General features: G+C 44.4%; 2 long non-coding RNA genes and 1 other non-coding gene across 3 annotated transcripts; 2 read left to right on the top strand and 1 right to left on the bottom strand.

Moving 5' to 3' along the window:
• Window positions 1-570: 570 nt before the first annotated feature.
• On the bottom strand, window positions 571-21,770 carry LOC133249542 (uncharacterized). The gene is made up of 2 exons (XR_009737008.1): window positions 20,346-21,770; window positions 571-9,225 (listed from the first exon to the last, which is right to left on the bottom strand). It is a non-coding gene; the product is annotated as an uncharacterized LOC133249542 (long non-coding RNA).
• On the top strand, window positions 9,881-18,575 carry LOC133249541 (uncharacterized). Its single transcript, XR_009737007.1, has 4 exons — window positions 9,881-9,987; window positions 10,267-10,405; window positions 14,852-15,243; window positions 15,936-18,575. It is a non-coding gene; the product is annotated as an uncharacterized LOC133249541 (long non-coding RNA).
• On the top strand, window positions 15,550-15,671 carry LOC133250143 (small nucleolar RNA SNORA26). The gene has a single exon (XR_009737253.1). It is a non-coding gene; the product is annotated as a small nucleolar RNA SNORA26 (small nucleolar RNA).
• Window positions 21,771-23,556: the final 1,786 nt, after the last annotated feature.

The raw sequence follows: 23,556 nt of genomic DNA on the forward strand, positions 1-23,556 counted from the left end.
GAGCTAGGACTTCCGCTATGCCCCAGCTACCTAATTCTCATTTGTTTTTTTTTCCCCCTTCAAGTACTTGGGCAGAAAAAATGCTGAGTGATGTAGTTTAGCATTCTCCAATCTGCAGAAAATTCAGTTGCCAAGATTTGCAAGTTTGGCTTTTCTTCTATGCATCTGTATTTTATCCCCTATGAGTCAGTGCATTCAACAATGATATTTAAAATTCAATAAATAAAGGCAAGTGAAATTACAGAAATGGATCATCACTTCTATGGAAAACCAACTAAATAAATGTTTCGCTCAAAATGCCAAGCACCTGGGGACTTTAATAAAATGTTGAAAGTATATCCCCTGGAGGAGATGAGCAATTTGAAAGTAGGACGTGTGAGAACGATGCTACATGATCCTCCAAATACCAGTGACACTCCATGTCTTAACGGATGCAGAGCCATGTTACCTGATGCGACGACACATCATGCAGTGATAGTCTCTGGGGCCTACTGGACAGCAGCTACGCAGGATCTGAGGCTTTGGATGTGAACAACACACTGGTCCAAGAAAATCCACAGGAGAGGTTAGTTCAATGTCATGTCGAGCCATGCTGTACAGAATTTATTGTTGTGGAAGTTTTCCAGAGTTCTAAGAACAATGTATAGTCAGAACCTAGATTGTCTCAATCCAGGTAGAGCACTGTAAGGGGTCCAGGACCATTTGCATCAAAGACCAGGCAAGGATTCTAGTGCTTTTCAGTCCAAAATGTTCGATGCTTCCTCTAATATGAAATGATCCACATGCATAAACATTATGTTTACAAAATATCTACCAAGTATTGAAATATAAGGTAGAACTATTATTTTCTTTCATTACACAGGCATCCCACTTTTATTTATTCAACTCTCTGCAAACATTTATTGAACACCCCAGGGATGGGGAAGCCTGATAGGCTGCCATCTATGGGGTCGCACAGAGTCAGACACAACTGGAGTGACTTAGCAGCAGCAGTATATGCCAACCACTTTTCTAGGCCCTTGAAATAGTTGGAAAAACGAAGTTCACTGCTCTAATATGGCCTGCATTCTAGCAGGTGGAGTCAGACAAGGGGCATAATAAATAAGTTGATAATTGCTATGTAAAAAAAAGGTAGTAGAACAGAGTAATTTGGCAGGTTGCCATGTTACGAGGTTAGAAGATTGGCCTCATTGAGACGGTGACATCTGATAGAAAACTTGAAAGAGCTAAGGTCACTGTACAGTACTACTCTTGTCTGTTGGGCCCTTTTTAATAAAAAAAATATATATATATATATTTCATTTATTTGGCTGTGCGGGCTTTCGTTGCAGTATGTGGGATCTTTTAGCCTTGGCATGTGAATCCTTAGCTGTGGTATGTGGGATCTAGTTCCCTGGGGTCGAACCTGGGCCCCCTGCATTGGGAGCACAGAGTCTTAGGCATTGGACCACCAAGGAAGTTCCTGTTGGGCCCTTTTTGAAGGGGTTAGTGTATCCACCTTCTCTTTTCTTGAATGATCAGTGGTCATTGATCTTGTGACCTTATTTTGAAGTAATTGCTCAGCTGTGTACCCACCTGGGGCTTTGTCCCCGCGCTCTGATGAGGTTGTTCCGTAAAGCTACCCATTCCATAGCTGCTTTAGAAATCTTTAGAGAAGCTTGTTAGAAATGCAGATTCCGGGGTTTTCCTCCTTGGAGAGGAGGTCTTGGGGGGGACCAGCAATTTACAAATTAGCCAGTGCCCCAGGGGATTCTGATGTATATGGTCTGTGGCCATACTTTGAGAAACTCTGGCTCAAAAGACTGATGCCAGTATTTCATTATTCCATTTCCAGCATCAGTTTTAGAAACTTACTTTTGATGAATGTAAAACATATAAAAATCCTGAATTCATGAAAATATGAAACCTTCCTGTAATTCTTGAGGTTGTATAATATTATTCTGAAATTTGAGGTGGGGGGAGAAAAAAGGTTTATCCTGCCTTACCCATGTGACCTGTTTTGGGGAGTAATCAAGCAGTATTTGAAGAAAACTTGTTCTTTCTAGAAGTCCAGCTAATAAAAGCAGAAGGAATGATTTTTTTAAAATTTCTAATAATTCTGATATTTTACAGCTATGAATAAAGAGCTTAAGGAATGAGCACTAGTGGAAGCCAAAGCCATTTAGTGAAAGGGTGCCTGTGTGCTCAGTCGCATCCGACTCTTTGCAACCCTATGGGTATGGGATTTCCCACCAAGAATACTGGAGTGGGTTGCCATTTCCTCCTCCAGGGGATCTTTCCAACCCAGGGATTGAAGCCACGTCTCCTGCATCTCCAGAGAAGGCAATGGCACTCCACTCCAGTACTCTTGCCTGGAAAATCCCAGGGACAGAGGAGCAGACACAGAGGCAGACACAACTGAGTGACTTCAGTTTCACTTTTCACTTTCATGCATTGGAGAAGGAAATGGCAACCCACTCCAGTGTTCTTGCCTGGAGAATCCCAGGGACGGGGGAGCCTGGTGGGCTGCCGTCTACGGGATCGCACAGAGTCGGACATGACTGAAGCGACTTAGCAGCAGCAGCATCTCCTGCATTGGCAGGTAGATTCTTTACCACTAAGCCACCTGGGATTAACAAGAGACTAGTCAGTGATAGGGTGATGACTAAGGATGGTGTCCTGACACCACTGGAATGGGTTGGCATTCGCTTCTCCAACCTCAACCCACTAATAAAGTGTAAAAAGGGGCAAGTGTGCCATTATGGGCCTTTTGGTATGATGCACCAGAAGTGCTGAAAGTTTTCTCACCCCAAAATTCAACTTGATACTTATCCAGCTAGTTTGTAGAAAATAAGTTAAATAAAGAAAACAAGCTAAACAAAGATAAACACACTAAATGACAGAAGGGAAAACAAAAAGACAAATCCAGAATGTGGGTCATTTTAATAGAAAAAGTTACCCAATTCTACAACAAATCAGTGACCAGGTAAAGAAGGAGGATCATTAAATAAGAGAGACTTAAAGATGCAGCCAAATGTTATGTGTGGATCTTATTTGGATTCTGATGGGAAAAAACCAACTGTAAATAGAGAGTTTTGAGACAATAGGGGAAGTCTGAACATGGACCTGGTATTAGATGATTTAAAAAAAAATTATTAAGTATGATAATGGCAAATAGTTATGTTTTAAAATGTTTTAAAATGTTTTCTTATCAATCTAGAAATGCTTACTACAATTTCAATGAGTGAAATGACAAAGTCTGGAATTTCCTTGAAAATGAATAAAAATAAAGGTGGGTGGGCAGATGAAATGAGATTGGCAAAATGTTACCAATTCCTGAAGATTGGTGCTGAGTATGTGAAGCTTTTCCTTATATGGGGGTATGCTTGAAATTGTCCATAATAAAAAGTTTTTAAAATATACTTTTGCTGTAGGTATATATTCCTTACAAGCCATGGTAATGAGTCAAGACATTGAGATTATCATTAGTCACAAATTCAACTTTCCCTTTTACTGGTAACTCCCCTATAAATGCCCAAAACTAAGTTTTCATATCCTGATATCCTTTTTTTTTTTTTTTTAATCTCTCTCTCTCACAGCCCAGAAAAGCACGGTGGTTTTTCTCCCACATTGATCTCTTCTGTAATAATGGAATGTGCAGAGTAAATGGAACTCCATTTGCTCCTTTGGCTGCTTGAGAACCATTAAGACCCTGTTAACATCACTCATCTAATAAGTGAAAGAAAATCCTTGTCATTGAATTAAGGGAAAACCACTCTTCATACTCAGGAGTTTGGGGTGTTTAAAATGCAATATTTACATAGTGAAAAAGATCATGAAAAAGTGTTGAAGCACATGCAGTTGTATATGGTTATAGCCTATTTCTAGAGGAAAAGGGGAGCTCTCTTAGAATACTTACGACCTACTTTGGCTTTGGTCACCTAAGAGAAAATGGCTTCAGATTAAGAATTAAAATTTCCTGCATCAGAAGTACTCTAATTAATCAGGCTGAGTGCATTTGTAAATGTTGAGGTCAATAATGTAAAGATCCATACAGTAATTTAATTCTTAGAGGCTATTTGACTTCCACTGTGTTTAAAACTAAATTTGGCTACTTCACTTACTCCAGGGTGGCTAATTAACATCCACAACTCATTTCTACTGGCCATCACTCCTGCAAATATCTAAATCCAACCCAGAAGACATCATCCAGGGTATTCACTTAGCCTCTTCTAGTAACTCTGTAGTAATATTTCCAACTTTATTTTTTAAAAGTCTTAGTCAATAATCTCCCAGTTGCTGTTATGACTTTTTTTTTTACGTCAAGTGCTATTAAAATCAAAATTTAGGGACACCTAATAGTGCTTCTGGACAAGGCTATGGCAACCCACTCCAGTACTCTTGCCTGGAAAATCCCATGGACGGAGGGGCCTGGTGGGCTGCCGTCTATGGGGTCGCACAGAATCGGACACAACTGAAGTGACTTAGCAGCAGCAGCAGCAGTAGTAGAGCTTCTCAAAGCATATTCTGGGAATACTTGCATAACAATCAACTGGTGGGTTAAAAAATACAGTTTCCTGGGCCTTCTCACCAGACTGCATCAGACTCTCTGCTGATGGGCCTGGAATTCTGCACCTTTAGCAAGGATGTCGGGTAGTTCTTTCATACATTAAAGTTTGACAAACAAGTTTCCAAGAATGTGAGTTTCTCTCAGGGTTTTAAGAAAAACAGGATAAAGACACCCAAGTTAAATAGCAGCAGAAGGAAGCAATCAGCCAACATGTGGAACATACCACAACACAACTGACCTGTCCACCAGCTAATAAACAGGTGAACAAAATTTAGTAAGTCCAATCAGTGGAATATGACTCAGCCATAAAGGAATAAAGTCCACCAATGCATAGCACTGCTCTTGTTTGTTCCACCTTGAATAACATTATGCTAAAAGAAGCCAGACTAAAAGAGGATTAAACTTTGAAGACGTACTAAATATAAGTAAACCTGCTTGAATCTCGATTCAAATAAACTGTAAAATAGACATTTTTAGACAAGCGGAGATGTTGAATATGAATTTGGAATTATTGTTTATTTTCTTAGCAACCACGTTGGTATTGTTTTCAGGTACAATTATGTCTTTTGAGATTCATACTGAAATACTGAGGCCTGAAATAACATAGTATCTGGAGTTTTCTTTGAAATACTTCAAGCAAAAAGGGAGATAAATGGAAGAAGTATGCAAAATAAATGATAGTTTTGGTTGACAGTTGTTGCCTGGAAGATAAATATACAGGGACTTGTTGAATTCTCTCCCTTTTATATTTGGAAATTTTTATGATAAGATTTAAGAATGAAGGAACTCAGGGCTTCTTGATGATTTTGTTTTGATTCCAAAAATTTCAATTGTACCTGCAGTGTTAGAGTGAGACTGAAGGGCAAATATTAGAGGCAGGTTTTTTTTTTTTCTTTTTCTTTTTTTTTCCTTCAGCTTTTGTTTTTTTTTTTAATTTTATTTTATTTTTAAACTTTACATAATTGTATTAGTTTTGCCAAATATCAAAATGAATCCATCACAGGTATACATGTGCTCCCCATCCTGAACCCTCCTCCCTCCTCCCTCCCCATACCATCCCTCTGGGTTGTCCCAGTGCACTAGCCCCAAGCTAGAGGCAGGTTCTTAACTTTTTAGCTTTTCAACAGGAAAAGATCAGAGGGAGAATTGAGAATAATTCCATATACTCAGAAAAATTAATGGACACACTGAAAAGGAACTGAGCTCAAAGTTCTTTGGCTATTTTTTTTAAAAGAGAAAAGCCAGTCTAATTCTTTCCTCAAAAGTCACTTTAAGTTCTCAGGGGATGTACAATGAATTGACTTCACATCAAAATAAATTTGTACTTTGATGTGCTGTTCTGGACTTAAGATTTCATTGTTGATAAATGCTGGAGAGGGTGTGGAGAAAAGGGAACCCTCTTATACTGTTGGTGGGAATGCAAACTAGTACAGCCACTATGGAGAAGAGTGTAGAGATTCCTTAAAAAACTGGAAATAGAACTGCCATATGACCCAGCAATCCCACTGCTGGGCATACACACAGAGGAAACCAGAACTGCAAGAGACACGTGTACCCCAGGTTCATTGCAGCACTGTTTACAATAGCTAGGATATAGAAGCAACCTAGATGTCCATCGGCAGACAAATGGATAAGGAATTTGTGGTACATATACACAACAGAATGTTACTCAGCTATAAAGAATGCATTTGAGTCAGTTCTAATGAGGTGGATGAAACTAGAACCTATTATACAGAGTGAAGTAAGTCAGAAAGAGAAACACCAATTCAATATATTAATGCATATATATGGAATATAGAAAGATGGTAACAATGACCCTATATGCAAGACAGCAAAAGAGACACAGATGTAAAGAGCAGACTTTTAAACTCTGTGGGAGAAGGCGAGAGTGGGACGATTTGAGAGAATAGCATTCAAACAGGTATATTATCAATATAAAATAGATGACCAGTGTAAGTTTGATGCATGAAGCAGGGCACTCAAAGCTGGTGCTCTGGGACAACCTAGAGGGATGGGGTGGGGAGGGAGCAGGGAGGGGAGTTCAGGATGAGGGGGACACATGTACACCCATGGTTGATTCATGTCAATGTATGGCAAAAACCACCACAATATTGTAACGTATTTAGCCTCCAATTAAAATAAATAAATAATTTTTAATTAAAAAAAGATTTTATTGTTGAGAACTTCCTAATTCTATAATGTTGTTAGAGATTTAGTTGTCTTAAAAATCTACTACTGTACACACACATATACAATTTGATGATGAATCTTTGATCAGGGAATTAACCCAAATTACCACGTCTTTCTTTGGGATCATACTACCTGTTTTTGATCACTGATTTCAGTGTTATAGAATGTGGCCTATCTGCTTCAAAATCAGGTGCAATTTTGTTCTCAGATGCATGTGGCCTGATAACCCTCCTATCACATGATAATTAGGACTTGGAAGAAAATAATTATTTTAAGTAAGTTTAAGCATGTGAAATCACCTTGACTAGGAAACTGTCTGCCCGGGGGTCAAAAATCTTGAACATGTGAATTATATTTTTCTAGGTTTTTGATATTGAGGAAGTTGGTTGCAGTGCCCTCTTTATGAAGACCCATGGAGGAAATTTTCTTCAGGAATCTTTGTGCTTCTCTTGAGTGTCTGATTTGTTTCCATTTTCTGGTTTTTGAATTGACTGTTAGGCAGCTCAGAGTAAAATTTTTGGCCCTTTTCCAGCAAGTCAACAGAGCTTCATGGGTTATATTTTCTGTACCAGCCCCAGCTTTATCTTATTTCCCCTGCAATCCAATTTTCTCACTGTGTTTTAAAAATAGAATTGTAATATATTCTTGTAAACTACATTCTTCTTGGGCTAAAATGAGATGTAAAACAGTGAATAAATGAATGAACAACAATAAATTATTTTAAAAATTACAAATAAATATCAATATAAGCACAAAAAATTACAAAGAAATACATTGCAGGTCATTTTCAAGTTGCTGGTTAAATCCATCTTATTTTTAACATGTTCCACATCTTTCTTTATACATGGATGTCTCTTTTCTGACATCAACTGTGAGCTTTACCACACAAATATAATGAAGGGACTAAGAAGGTTTCAGGTTTATTATGACTTTTCAACATTGAAGGGGGAAAAGTAGATTTAAAAAGGTCTGAGGAAGATACTGTGATTTATCTTTTTATGTGCAAGACAGTATAAAAGAAGAGCATGTGCTATCTATTCCATCCCAAGGAGAGTGGAGAAAGCAGAGTTAAACTGTTCCCAGATCACTTTCCCAGCAGTTTTTTTTGTCCAGAGGACTTGAGGGCTGCTTAGAAAGTGCAGGCAATTGGCCATTTTTAGAAAGTGCAATTGGCCAATGCAGGAGACATAAGAGACATAGGTTCAATTCCTGGGTCAGGAAGATCCCCTGGAGGAGAGCACAGCAATCTACTTAAGTCAGTATTCTTGCTTGGAGGATTCCAAGGACAGAGGAGGCTGGTGGGCTACAGTCCACAGGGTCAAAGGGATGGACATGACTGAAGCGACTTAGCACACATGCAGTCACACAATAGCCTACTGTATAGCACAGGGAACTCCACTCAATATTCTCTATGGACCTATATGGGAAAAGAATCTAAAAATAGAGTCAATATATGTACAACTGATTCACTTTGGTATACAACAGAAACTAACACTGTAAATCGACTATACTCCAATAAAAAAATTGATAAAAAACAAAAGGCTTGAACAGTTTTTCATTTGTTCTCAGCATAAAACACAAAGTCTGCCAGGGGCTCCTGCATGGTGTGGCCCCACGCTTTTCTCAGGCCACTCTACTCCTACATCCCTAAGTTCTGTTTGCACTTTGGAGCCCTTAACAGGTCAGTTCAGTCGCTCAGTCGTGTCCAACTCTTTGCAACCCCATGAACTGCAGCACGCCAGGCCTCCCTGTCCATCACCAACTCCCGAAGCTTACCCAAACTCATGTCCATTGAGTCAGTGATGCCATCCAACCGTCTCATCCTCTGTTGTCCCCTTCTCCTCCTGCCTTCAATCTTTCCCAACATCAGGGTCTTTTCAAAGAGTCAGTTCTTAGCATCAGGTGGCCAAAATATTGGAGTTTCAGCTTCAACATCAGTCCTTCCAATTAACAGGTCAAGCCCTTTCCATTCTATCTCAGGGCTCTATCACAAGCTGTTCTCTGTGCCTGCAGACCCCCAACTCCACTGGAGATGCCTACCTTGGTCAGCCATTCAAACCTAGGCCACTTGTTTTCCTTCCCACCCACCTGGGGAAAGCAATGTAGTGTGGTGTTTTGGGGGGCTCTGCCTTCAAAATCGGAGAAGGCAATGGCATCCCACTCCAGTACTCTTGCCTGGAAAATCCCATGGACGGAGGAGCCTGGTAGGTTGCAGTCCATGGGGTCGCTAAGAGTCGGACACGACTGAGCGACTTCACTTTCCCTTTTCACTTTCATGCATTGGAGAAGGAAATGGCAACCCACTCCAGTGTTCTTGCCTGGAGAAGCCCAGGGACAGGGGAGCCTGATGGGCTGCTGTCTATGGGGTCGCACAGAGTTGGACACGAGTGAAGCGACTTAGCAGCAGCAGCAGCAGCCTTCAAAATGCATTCAAATCCCAGATCCACCACTTGTTTGCTGCTCTGGACTTGTCTGGGTTTCCCCACCTATAATGTGACGATGATTAAAAATATTTTGAGAATTAAATTTAACAAATGATAAACTCTTAGAACAGTAATGTAAGTTATCATTTTATATACTCCAATTTTAATCCAGTTGATTGTTTGCCAAGTTTGATACCTGTCACCTAGGAAAGGTTTATAGCGCCTCTTTGCCCCCCCCCCCCGCCCCCACTCACCACCAACACCCTCCCCCATCACACCCACCCCCCACCCCAATTTACTTATTAAACACTGTGAATGAGTGAACAGAGAGCATGAAGAAAGGCTGGTCCTCCAGGTTTAGGAGGGACCATGGAGTGAGCTTGTTCAAGAAGACGTGGCTCTGGCCTCTAAGTTTAGTTTTGCAGGACACAAACAGAACAAGCGTAGCTACGGGAAGGGGAATCTCTGGGTTGGCCAGAGCCTTCTAAGGGCAGTCCAGAGGAAGACACTTGGCCGAGAGAACCAGATTCACGAGTACCAAGGCCTAGGAAGGCGGCAAGGCTCCTAGAGCATCTGAGTAGAACGCTCTGCGTAGGTTTGCCTAGTCCTCCTGCCACAGAAAGACCTGCAGCATCCGGTCTAGCCAGAGACCGCATGGCCAGGCCCGCACCGCCCAGGTCCGGATAATTCCCGGGATTGGCTGCCCGGACCGCCCCTACCCCCGACCGTCCCGCCCCGGATGCCCTGCTCGCGCCCCGCCCCGCCCCGCTTGCATTTTCTCGGCGCAGCACACGCGCACCGGCCTCAGTCTTGCTGAATTGAGAGGTGAGTGTAGGTCGGTGTGCTGGGGAGGGCACCCGGCCGGACTTCGGGCCGGGTGGGGCTGGGCTCGCCCCTCATCCCCTCGAGCTTTGCCCGCCCGGAGCTCCACTGCTCTCAGCGGCCAGAACGCAGGGGTAGAGCAGCCCTCGGCGGCCTGGGAGGGACGGGCGGCGGTGCCCGTCCCGGGGCCGCTCGAGGCACACTGCGCCGCGCCGAGTCGCCCGGAGGCTTCCAGGCTGGCCTACCCGGGCGCGGTAACAAGCTTGCGCTTTGCTTCCCCAGGGTTCAGCCGCGGCTACTTTGTAGCGGGGTCGGGCCCCACCCAGACTGAGGCGGTTACAGCGGATCTTGAACCAACCGTGGGCCTGGGGAATTTATCTCCAGCTACTGCCGGCTGCAGCGGCCTGAGTACTAAGCGCAGGTATGACCTCGGGCCTAGAAAAAGAAGATAATGGGATGAGCCCGGGACTTCCCCCCGCTGTCCGGACCTTCCCGCCCCCTGCTCAATCGCAAATGGCATCACAGCTAAAGATCACCCAAAACGCCCCGCCTGACTAAAGCTTCTCGTATCACTTCCGCAACCCACCCCCTCACCCAAATACGCAGCCTCCCTGATCCTTCGCGCGCTCAGCCTGGTCGTCAGGCCGCTTGTCCCCTACTCCTTGCCTGACTAAAGGTAACCTGTCTTCTTTGAGGTCGTTTTCCTTTCTTTGCCTCATCCCGAACTATTGCTTGGAGAAGGCAATGGAACCCCACTCCAGTACTCTTGCCTGGAAAATCCCATGGATGGAGGAGCCTGGTAGGCTGCAGTTCATGGGGTCACTACGAGTCAGACACGACTGAGCGACTTCACTTTCACTTTTCATTTTCGTGCATTGGAGAAGGAAATGGCGACCCACTCCAGTGTTCTTGCCTGGAGAATCCCAGGGACGGGGAGCCTGGTGGGCTGCCGTCTATGGGGTCGCGCAGAGTCGGACACGACTGAAGCGACTCAGCAGCAGCAGCAGAACTATTGCTTTCATTTTTTTGGTGCTGAAACCCCGGAATGGGCGAGGCACTCGTGTCTCGCTCTCCTCTCTCCTCTCTCTCCTCTTTCCTCTCTCTCTCTGACGACCTCTGGAACAGGGAACTCTTGCCATTCGACGGCTCTGCATCCAATATTCCACTCACTCCGGCCCCCATATTAAGGTAAGATCCGGATAGTGTTCTAGAGGTACCCTAGTATACTGTCCTCTCTGGTCCCGGGGTCCCCTGGCCTAAGGCCACTCTGTAAGCGACAGTGGGGGCTGCTCCGCCTTGATAATGAGCTCTCTTCTCATAACTCCTATTGTGACTACGGGTGACGACCGAGACTCACAGAAAGAGCCTCTGCTTGCCTCCCAATCATGGGGTCTGGCCAGTCTATCCCAAAAGATTCCCCTCGTCCTGCGTCCTCAAAAATCCCAAACTACTCTTACTGAATTCAAGGCGAGCTGCTTAGAGCAGCTCTGTATGCAGATCTGGCCTCAGTACTAATTAGACAATCAAAACCACTGGCCTGAATTTGGCACATTTGACTTATACATTCTTCAAGATCTTACCAACTTCTTAAAATGGAATGGCAAGTGGTCCGAGGTCCCATATGCCCAAGCCTTTCGGGCCTTTCGGAGCAGGCCCTCCCTATGCAAGTCCTGTTGCATGAGGTCCTTCTGTGCACCTTGCCTCCCAAACAAAAGGACCCTTCTGCTTTAACCAGCCACGCACGACCTTCTGCACCCCCAAAGTTCAACCCTGTGGACGAGCCCCCTCCCTACCAGCCACACCATCAACCCCCTCCTTCCCCCTCACCGAACTCACCTAGTGACTCTGAAACCTCTCCTGAGCCTTTCTCAACCCCGTGACCCCAGTCCCTCCTCCCTGCTTCCCAACCCCCCTGCCATGCAATCACGTACCCAACACGTTTCTCCTGAGAGTGGCAGGACCAGAAGGCCCCACCCGAGTCCACGTGCCATTTTCATTGTCAGACATGAGCCAGATAGAAGAAAAGTTAGGATCATTTTCTGAAAACTCTACCAGGTACAGAAAAGAGTTCCTGAGGCTTACCAAGACCTATAACCTTCACATGGAGTGACATATATTATATCCTAAATGCCACTCTCAATCCAGATGAAAAAGATCGTATCTGGCAAGCGGCAGAAGCCCATGCCAGTCACAACCAAGACTGGGCCAGCCCAGCTGCTGATGAGGTGGTGCCTCAACTAGAACCTCATTGGACATACCAGCCCGGTGACCCAGGCATCAGGATACTCAACCATATGGTCACCTGCCTCCTAGAGGGCATGCAGAAAAATACTCATATCCATGTCAGTTATGATTAATCACCCAAGGGGCGGACGAAAATCCAGCCTTGTTCTTGGTGTGCCTCACAGAGGCAGTCCAAAAGTATAACAACCTCAATATCAGTCCGCCCCTGACATTAGACGCAAACTTCGATAACTAGAGAAGGGCCCCAAGAGCTCCCCAAAGGGACCTTCTAGGAGTAGCTGGAGGTGTTCAATAATAGAAGGAGGCTAAAAGAGAAAAAGACTGAGAGAAAGGCTAAATATACCTTTTGGCAGCAGCAATTAAGGGAAGAGATCAGCCCAGCCCAAGTCATCCCAGACTGGGGCTCAAACCGCCCCCCTCCCTAACCCCCCTGGCCCGGACCCTGCAACCAGTTGGGACACTGGTCAAAGGCATGCCCAAACCCACTGACCCACACCAAGGCGTACCTGAACTGAGGCCAGTGGGAACACTGGAAGGTGGACTGCCCCCAGGAACGCCCTGGCACCCCTGGGGAGGTCCCCACCTCTCCCCAAAACTCCAGCCCGACCCTGTGAGAGTTGGTCCAATGATGGAAACCAGGTTCCAGCACCCCCCCGGCCTGTGTCCTGGACACGAGCTCAGAACTCAGGGTAGACGGGATAGTGGCTGAGAGAAAGGTCTCCTTCATAGTAGACACTGGAGCTGCCTTCTTTCGACCTCCTACTCTGGCCCAACCCAAAACTGAGAGCTCACAATCAAGGGGGTCTCTGGAGTCCCCCTGAGCCCAAGAATCAGCCTCCCGTTACTCGGTCAATTTGGAAACTTGACCCTTGAACACTCATTTCTCATAATGCCTCAGTGCGCCGTGGTGCTCCTGGGGAGAGATTTGTTATCCAAATTAGGGGTCTCTGTTACCATACCCCCTCTCAATGTGGTCTCTGTCCTACATGCAGATGGCACCTGGACCATCCGTATCCCCTACTCTTGACCTTCCCTGGACCTACCTGCCATAGACCCCCGAGTCTGGGGTACTGGTCACCCATCCATAGCCAAACATACCCCAGTCCACATCACCCTTAACCTTAGCCCTTGCTATAGACCTAACAACTGTCTCCTCTAGACTGGTCACCCATCTTCCATCTCTTCGTCAGTGCCACCTATGCTGTCAGCTGTGTTTTACTCCTAGGATTCTATTTCCTTCACGTTGTCTAACTACCAGACCCATGACTCGCCTTTTCCTTATCCTTGCTACGCTCCCCGGCCTTCTGGCTAGTTCCTGCCCCTGTGATGAAATTCATTTCTATGTCCATTCCTCATGTTTTAACACGGCCCCTAAACCATGCACTATGAACATCGGGGCAGGAAAGTCCAAATCCCTACTCACTGTTAAAGTACAGAAGACAGGGAGTCCCGTGAGCAGCTGCTATAAGCCAAATGGAAAACACATGTTTCTATCCCACTACCCGCTGGGGGTACTCAGACGGGGGAGGGGCACAAGATCAACAGTGTAAAAAGAATCAAGAACAGGTTATAAGAAACCTAATCTCCCAGTTACAGGCAACCCCTGAGTCCTATAGATGCCCAGACCACCTTTCCCAATTACGGCCCCTCCTAAATCCTCCCTCTGACAACTGACACCTTATCCTCCTTAACTCATTCCAGTTCTTCTAGAACACACACTACACATCCCAGTGCTGGATATGCATGTCGCTGTCTCCATCACTACACATAGCAATCCCTTTACTCTCCACTTGGTTGTCACAGGGCAACTGTACCTCCCCTCCCCAACAAAACACTACACAACTCATTGGGCCAGTCTCTGACAATATCCTCCTTTCAGCCCCTTCAAACCTAACCTGTGTCAACTACTCTAGTCCCAACTACACCAGGCTCACAAACTCCACTCTCTTCTGTTCCACTTTGGTTCTCTGGGACAGCACAAGTAATTGCACCAGCCCAGGAATCTTCATTCTCTGAGGGACCTATGCCTACTCATGTCTTCCCCCCAACCCCCTGGACCTTGCATCTTGGTCTTTCTGACCCCAGGTCTTACCATCCTAGAAGATAAAGAGATAGAACAAGTAGCAGATCCCCAGGTGAAACATTCCCACAGGAAAAAAACAGGCTGTCATGGCCCCCCTCCTGATTGGGACTGGCATAGCGGCAGCTCTGGGCACTGGGATTGGGGGCATCTCGACCTCAGCCCATTTCTACTACAAACTGTCCCAGGAACTTAAGGATAATATGGAACAGGTGGTGGAGTCCTTTGTTGCAGTCCAAAGGCAAATTAACTCATTGGCTTCTGTAGCCCTACAAAATAGACGAGCCCTGGACCTTCTCACCACAGAAAGGGACGAACCTGCCTTTTCCTGGGAGAAGACTACTGCTCTTTTGTTAACGAAACAGGCATAGTCCAGGGTAGGGTCAGAGAACTTAGAGACAGAATCAAAGGCCACAAAAAAGAGTTACAAAAGCTTTCCACTCCCCGAAGCCTGTTCCAACTGGCCTGCCCTTGGTTGCTCCCTTTCTTGGAACCATTAGTACTTATTATCTGACTCCTCTTATTTGGCCCCTGTTTCTTCAGTCTCTTTCAAAGGTTTCTCCAAGACCGGATTTGGGCCATCTCTCAAGACCAAGTCAAAGACCATTCTTCTTGAGAGCCTCACCTTAACTTCAGAAAAAGGAAACCCTGGGCCCTAGAAAGATCCTCTGTTCCAGACCCCAAAACCGTCGCCCCTATCCAGGAGGAAGTAGCCAGAGAGATACGGCACCCTTTTCCCATCCTTTTATGACTTCAGGGTCTGTAATGAAGGAGTCCTCAGGCCTAGAAAAAGAAGATAACTACCTCAAGGGCCCTTGCTGGACCACCTGACTTCAGGGAAAATAAAAGTGAACTTTGCCCCACTCCAGTACTCCAGGCAGATTGCATCAGCCTGGAACTTTCCACCCCCTGCTCAACTACAAATGCCATCTCAGGTAAAGATTACCCAAAACGCCCGGCCTATTCCTTACAACCCTGTCCTTGAGTGAAAGTAAGATGACCCAGGCCCGAGCGTGTGGCTAATGGTGACTGGAGAGTTCCCAAGCTCCATGCAAAGGCTTGGATCAGGCTCTTCCTTAATGTTAAAAGAAGTGGATGTTTACTGGCTTCACCCAGCAGACCAGCTGCTTCTAAGTGGGTTTTCGGACTCGGCTGAAGAAACTGCTGATGTCCATGATATTATGAAGAGGAGTGCAGGAAATGGTAGAGAACCCTGTGAGAAACCCAGATCGCCCTTTCCAGTGCCCTTTTAAGGTTGACACAGTGCCTTAAGAGGCTAACACAGGAGGGTAAAGAAAGTCTCCATAAAACCCAGAGAAGAGATTTTAGAACTCCTCTCTGGATCCTGTCTGGAGTCACAACTGAACCAGAAGATTTTAAGTCTTAGCACTTACTAGTATGTGTATAGTTAATACCAAGGTCATTAAATTTAAACTTGACCTTCGGTTTGACAATACTTTCAGGCCTGATTTTTAGATTCCTCTGCGGGTCCCATCTAGTGTATTCAAAAATACAAGACAGTTTGGGTACTTTGGTCGCTTCTGATGGTGGAAAAATATCTAGATGATGGAACACATGTACAAATTTTCTATTCAAAAAGGTAATTTTAAAACATTTATTTTTTTAGGTTGAAAACTACAGGTACAAGCCATTGAAGCCAGGATGCTCTCTGATGCTGGTATTTTAACTGACCTACACCAACTATATTGCTCTGCAGTGTACAACACACAAGTGAGTCTAATGAGGCCAGCTATTCTCACATAACTTGTAGCAGCTATGGATCTGCACTGGCATAGGAGTTGGGTCAGTGGGATAATGCTGGTGGTTTAATTCTCCCAGCTTTATGAAGTGGGTAGTGTAAAATTATAGATGAAGCAATATTTCAGGTAGTGAATTAATATTCTATCACATGCATAGCCCTAAACAAGTAACCTCATATGTACCTTTCTGGCTATGTAAACTATGGAAAGTCATGTATCTCTCGGGATTTAGTGTCCTCGTGTAACAGTAGAAGTATTCAAGTAGAGATTAGGCCATTTGGGGAGGGAGTTAGGATTAGAGACTTAGTATATATGTTGAAATTTGGCACAAAGGGACCATTCTTCAGTATGTTAAATGCTGCTGAATGTAGCACAGTGAGCTGTAAGAAGGAATTTAAAGGACACAATGATGCTAGACTGTTAGAATTCTGGAAGTATTGGAGGTGATGGGAAAGTTTTCATATAGGAAGAAATGTCAGTGTAGCAAAATTAATAGTCCAGTAGGAGCTAGGAATTCTTTCTGTTATCAGCACTGAATGCTTGCAAATACCTCATTTTCCAGAAATCTTAAATCTTAAGCCTAGGATTCACTCTTAATGCTTATTTCAAAACATTGTTTTAGCCTCTGTGTAAACTTCATTTTTTTAATATTCCAAATTCTGTAAAATCTAGCCTCCTAATATAGGAAATTCAACAAATATGTTGTAAAAGAATAATTGCTAGAGGGAAAAGATAAGGGAAATAGGAAAGGCGTGTGTATGCACTCTGAGTGGAGGACATAATTTCAGATAGAGCTGGCTGAGACTGACTACAGAAGACCTGAAAGGGCTGCAGAGGGTAACATGGTTGTTACAGTCAACCTTTGAGTAACATGGATTTGAACTTAATGGGTCTCCTTATTCATAGGTATTTTCAGTAGTAGATACTACATGGTTGAATTTGTGGATGTGGAGGGCCATCTATAAATTATTCAGATTAACTCCTTTATTATACAAAGGTCAACTGTAAATATTTGGATGAAGAGGATTTCAGGTAGAGGGAAAGCAAGTGCAAAGGCCCTGGGGAGGGATATGTTTAAAGGTTTGTGGGGAAAGCAAGGTGAAGCTGCAGAGAAGTAGCCTTAAGTGTGTGTGCAGGGCTAGGGTGGATATTTGAGACCATTCTAAGATGGCAGCTTGCTTTCTGGCCTGTCAGACCTCGGAATGCTACCACTTAACCTACAATGCCCCCTGCCATCCATATACTTTCCCACGTTTCTATTAAGTGCTATCTTCCCTCCCCGGTGCTCTTATTCTGGATTTCTATAGCACCTTGTAATGCCCTTATACTTGGAAGCACATTTTGTGGTTTCTTGTGAGCTTGCCAATAAAATCCATCTTGGTTTCTACCATATTCCTGGGGTCTGACCAAATACCTGGCATATTATAAGTTCTCAAATAGTCCTAAAACCATGGTGACTATAGTACAAGGAGCAGTATCATTTATAATACTATTGTTAGTTGTGTTGAATTGTCTTATAAATCACACTGAAGTAAGTGGCTTACTTAGGAGTGGAGCCTAGTTAATAAGAGCCTAGATTCAAATCCCCATCCTAAATGATCTCTGACCAGTTCTTAACTTCAATTTCTTTATCTTCAGTGGTGGCTTAGTCGCTATGTTGAGTCTAACTCTTAAGTTGATGATAGTTACTGGGGTTTATACACAGTACATCTAACTCCCTGGTGAGTAGTAGGCACTTAGTAGTGCTATAGGATCATTTTGATAATACTGTATGGTCACTGTAATTTAGATCAGAATGAAAATACTGATACTTGATATTTATATGGTACTAAGATCCTGGCTTTAATGTTCGTTAAAAAAAATAATAGAGTACCTGCTATGGGCCAAGACCTATTCTGGGTATTGTGAACAAAGCAGATCAGAGTATGTAATTGCAACTGGTCTTTGACAAAGGCCTCCGGTGTAAAGGGCCTGTGACTAGTTAGCATTTTGGTGGAGAAGTATTTGGTAGACTAAAGGCCTAGATGAAAGTCTGAGGGCGCTAGCAAAGTTTCCAAGGGTAACCACTGGTTGCACAAGAAGCGTCACTCCACTGAGCCCTGCTGGTGGTTCTCTGTCCCTTGAGGAGTCACTTGGGCTGGGCACACAGGTGGAAACCTTGGGTCTGCCACAGATTTCCCCCTCTCCCAGGAAGCAACTGCAACCGGTACAGTCCTGTTCATACGTTGATTTTCCAAAAATTTTTTAAATAACCAGGAATTTGTTATTTAAAATTCTACGTCCATGGGATTACAGTCCATGCAGGCTACAGTCCATGGGGTTGCAAAGAGTCAGACACAACTGAGTGACTAAGCACAGCACACAGGCTGCAACAAATACTGATACCGAATAATGGCAGCTTCATGCTAGAGATTGGTAAGTAGATGGACAGACCCAAGTTTCTGAATAAAAAACTTACTGAATTTCAGTATTCTTGTGGGGCTATCACAGTCAATAAATAAAACATTATTGAAAAGATTGTGTGTTGTTTACATGTTGCCATTCACAGTAATGCCTTTTGAATCTCATTCCTTTCAAAGAAGTTAGGATCAAAACTCACCATAGCAAATTGTAGACCTGAATAGAGTGAAAGTATAAAAAACTCCCCACCATTCCTTTCTTGCTGACAGATTTGAATACCTATTGTTAACTTTCCACAGCAAAAAAGTTTCATTATTACAAGTCTGAGTATTTCTGCCTAAAAGTGGCCACTCTTCTTTTGAGATATTCCCATTATCTCTGGCTTAACTCCCTGGTTCCCTGGAGGCTCAGAAGGTAAAGGATCCATCTGCAATGCAGGAGATGTCAGTTAGATCCCTGGGTTGGGAAGATCTGGAGGAGGGCTTGGCAACCCACTCCAGTATTGCCTGGAGAGTCCCCAAGGACAGGAGCCAGGCAGGCTACAGTCCATGGGGTAGCACAGAGTTGAACGCGACAAGCAACTTGGCATTCCCTAAACATGCACCCAAGTGGCAGGTTCTGGTGCAGCCCTATTTTGGTTAGACTTCTACAGGATCATTGCCCACAACAGAGTTTGCTAGGAACTTCCCTCAGGTGCACGCTTCCTTTCAGAATGAATCTATTAATTTAGCTTCTTACTCATTTTTTTTCTTAGTTAATTGGCTTTCAGCAAAATGCCTGACCCTCAACTGTTCATGTGTAATATGGATAACTGCAATATGCTTGCATCGTCCTGGGTGTCATCTCCGCCTTCAAGCCTTTTATGCTAGTCAGAGGCTTGCTCTTGACAGTACTTCTTCACCATAAATTATATTTTAACATTTCAAGGGTGTCGCAGATTTACACTTGGCTTTATACAAAGCTTAACACGAAATTTTTGCTCTAAATAATGATCATTCGTTTTTATGGTTGAAAAACAAATTGTCATCTACTCACAAAATTAGCTGGCAACCTAGAAAGCAGTGTGGTCAGCTGAAACGTGTTGTATTAATAGGCCAAATACATAACAAGAGAATGGATGCTGTTGTCTACAATCTACTACTCAAAATAGTACTTTTGAGGATATACCAGGATGCCGAACCTCAACATTTGCTATTTTCTACCACTTTCCACAACAGTACGTGAATATTCAGTTATGTACAGGGCTCAGTAGTCGAGATCCCCATTTACCTTTTACCCCCTTCTTGGCCGTGCTTTTTCTGCAGTGAAAACAGACTCAGCCACAAGACTTTTAGTATTAAGTGTAAAATACTTGAAGATAACTGTGTTTGCCAAGTGCAAGAATTCAATACATATTGACACTCCCCATTACTGGAGGAATCTGCATTACTGCAGGTGTTTCCATTAGAAACGACCCTCAAAATGTAGATGTGACTTTACCCTCACTTAACTATCTGTACAGCAGCCGAATAATCACGAGCTAGAAACAGGCTAGAACATGAACCGACCATTTAAGCGAGGCGGTTCATTCCTCTAAGCATTCTATCTCACCGTCCTGCGAACACTCAAGCGCGGTAACCAGAAAGCCACAAACTCTTCCACTATTTTGAATGCAAATATCCCTTCCGAGGCCGCAAACCGTTCAGTAGACTGAGTGAGCGTCAGTGCCCGGCAGGGCCCAATCAGGTCGCGCTTTACTAGCTTGGGTTCCTCCCGCCAAGCGGCAGCAGAGCCGCGCCAACAGCGAATCTCCGCCCCGCGGAGGGGAGGCAGGGAACCGAGAGGGAAAACCCAAGACCCGGCGGCTAAGCGACCCCACGGCCCAGGCCCAGCCTCACCTCCGCCTCGGGCACCACGGGTCCGGGGTTCGAGACAGGCAGCTCTTTGCCTGCGGCTCGTCAAACTCCCTGACCACGCCCACTGCCCCTCAAAGCCCCGCGGCTCGGGATAGCGAGCGAATGGACGCTACCAAAGGCCGAAGCATCCGAGTAGGCAAAGACACCGCACCCTCCACCCACTGGCAATGAGACCAAGTGTTCCAAACCCGGTGGAAGACCTGCCCCCTCGCGAGAGTTCTGACGCGCTGCTACCGGCCGCGAGAACCCTGGGGGACGCAGCCTGCCAATCACCACATGGAGGCGGTTCCGCGCGCACCCAATTGGCTAAGCACGGGAAGGTTCGCGTCCCATTGGCATGTTTTCCGGAGCCAACTTACCCTTCTCCGTCTGAACCCTCGTCCCACTCTCCGGCACTGCTTCTCAGCTGAGGAGATGGAGAGCAGGAGAGGAAACGCCTACGCTTGCCCCGAGTTCCTAGTGCGAGAGCTTGGGCTGCCCGAGTAGAATCCCACCTCTTCATCCGTGGCATTTTAGAATCATTTCTTGCCCAGATTCTAGCATGTCTTGTCTCGTTCCTAACCTCAGTTTTCTAACCTGTGTCCCCAAACTGACCTTGTCCTGGGCAGGGAGCTGTTTTTACCCGTGCTTGGGAGAAAACAGGCTTCCATAGACCTTGCCAAATTAAGGTATTTCTTTAAAAGCTTTCTGATCTCCAAACCTACGTCTTGCTCTGCATAGCATGCACTGAGAATTAAATTTTTTTTTAACAATCATTAACCACCACTCCCTGCCCCGCGTGCCTTAATTAATTAAATCATCAAAATAATCATCAGTGAAGTAGGTACTGTCAATGGTTTTTCAAGTGAAGAAACCAGAAGCACAGAGAACTTAAGTCACCTGCCCAAGTTCTGTGTTTGCTCTGCAAGTATGCACTATACTCTGTCCTTTTCATCCCTGTCTCTTATTTTAATCCGGGACTTCGTAATTGCTGGATTACCTCTAAAAACAACTTAACTCCTCTCCTTGCCATCCTCTACAAATCCAAGGATTAATCTTCCTAAGGCAAATCTGATCGTCTCTCTCAAATCCTTCTCAGGTCTCAGAAATCTCAAATCCTTCTGTGGTTCCTTATTGCCACTCTCTGGCACACAGTGCTATTTATTGAAATATTCGCATCTGCAGTTAAGTACACAAGCCATGTTGGGTGTATAACCAGAAACGGAACTGTTGGATCAGAGTTGTGCCATGTTCAAATTTAGTAGACATTTTAAAGCAGTTTTCCAGAGTGTTTGCACAAATTTACACCCTGATCAGCAACATATGAGAGTTCCAGTCATTCCACATATTTGTCAGTGCCAAGTATGTCCCATCTTTTTTCATTTTGGCCATTTTGGTGGGTGATGATTATGTTTTCTGTGATTTTAATTTTCATCTCCCTGATTAATGAAGTACATCATGAGAAACGCTGGGCTGGAGGAAGCACAAGCTGGAATCAAGATTGCTGGGAGAAATATCAATAACCTCAAATATGCAAATGACACCAGCCTTATGGCAGAAAGTGAAGAACTAAAGAGCCTCTTGATGAAAGTAAAAGAGGAAAGTGAAAAAGTTGGCTTAAAGCTCAACATTCAGAAAATTAAGATCATGGCATCCAGTCCCATCACTTCATGGCAAATAGATAGGGAAACAGTGGAAACAGTAGCTGACTTTATATTTTGGGGCTTCCAAATCACTGCAGATGGTGATTACAGCCATGAAATTAAAAGACATTCCTTGGAAGGAAAGTTATGACCAACCTAGACAGCATATTAAAAAGCAGAGACATTACTTTGTCAACAAAGTTCTGTCTAGTCAAGGCTATGGTTTTTCCAGTGGTCATGTATGGATGTGAGAGTTGGACTATAAAGAAAGCTGAGCACCAAAGAATTGATGCTTTTGAACTGTGGTGTTGGTGAAGACTCTTGAGAGTCGCTTGGACTGCAAGAAGATCCAGCCAGTCCATCCTAAAGGAAAGCAATCCTGGGTGTTCATTGGAAGGACAGATGTTGAAGCTGAAATTCTTTGGCCACCTGATGCGAAGAGCTGACTCATTTGAAAAGACCCTGATTCTGGGGAAGATTGAGAGCAGGAGGAGAAGGGGATGACAGAGGATGAGATAGTTGGATGGCATCACCGACTTAATGGACATGGGTTTGGGTAGACTCTGGGAGCTGGTGATGGACAGGGAGGCCTGGCGTGCTGTGATTCATGGGGTCGCAAAGAGTCGGACACGAACTGGACTGGACTGGACTGAACTTGAACTGGATTAATGAAGTTGAGCACTTTGTCATATGGTTATTGGTTATTTAGAAATAACTTTATGAAGTTTCTGTTAAATTTTTTGCCCATTTTCCTGAGTTTTTAATTTTTTTTCCTAATACTTGATTATAAAAATGTTCAAATAGCAAAGTTTAAGGAATTTTACAGTAAACACAGGTAAACCTGCCACACAGATTCTGTTGTTGTTCAATTGCTAAGTCATGTCCGACTCGTTGGGACCCCATGGACTGCAGCATCCCAGGCTTCCCTGTCCTTCACTATCTTCTGGCGTTTGCTCAAACTCATGTCTGTTGAGTCGGTGATACCATTCAACCATCTCATCCTCTGTCACCCACTTCTCCTCCTGCCTTCAATCTTTCCCCACATCAGGGTCTTTTCCAATGAGTTGGCTCTTTGCAGCAAGTGACTAAGGGCTTCCCTGGTGGCTCAGATGGTAAAGAATCTGGCTGCAATGCAGGAGACCTGGTTTTGATCCCTGGGTTGGGAAGATCCCCTGGAGGAGGGCATGGCAACTCACTCCAGTATTCTTTCCTGGAGAATCCCCATGGACAGAGGGGCCTGGCGAGCACCAGTCCATGGGGTTGCAAAGAGTTGGACACAACTAAGTGACTAAGTACAGCATAGCACACATAAAGTGACCAAAGTATTGGAGCTTCAGCTTCAGCATCAGTCCTTCCAGTGAATATTCAGGGTTGATTTCCTTTAGGATTGACTGCTTTGATCTCCCATTTTTTATACAACTTGTTTTATTATATTTCTATCCTTCCCTTTATCCATCTTCATGTTGTTGCATTTCAAAATTGATTGCAGATAGCAATATGTGTCTTCTAACTTCAGCATATATATAATTCAGTATTTAAGGTTTCTTCTTTTGATATAAAACTTAAATGCA

The sequence above is a fragment of the Bos javanicus genome, chromosome 6 (genome assembly GCF_032452875.1).
Source record: "Bos javanicus breed banteng chromosome 6, ARS-OSU_banteng_1.0, whole genome shotgun sequence".
Classification (NCBI taxonomy): domain Eukaryota; kingdom Metazoa; phylum Chordata; class Mammalia; order Artiodactyla; family Bovidae; genus Bos; species Bos javanicus.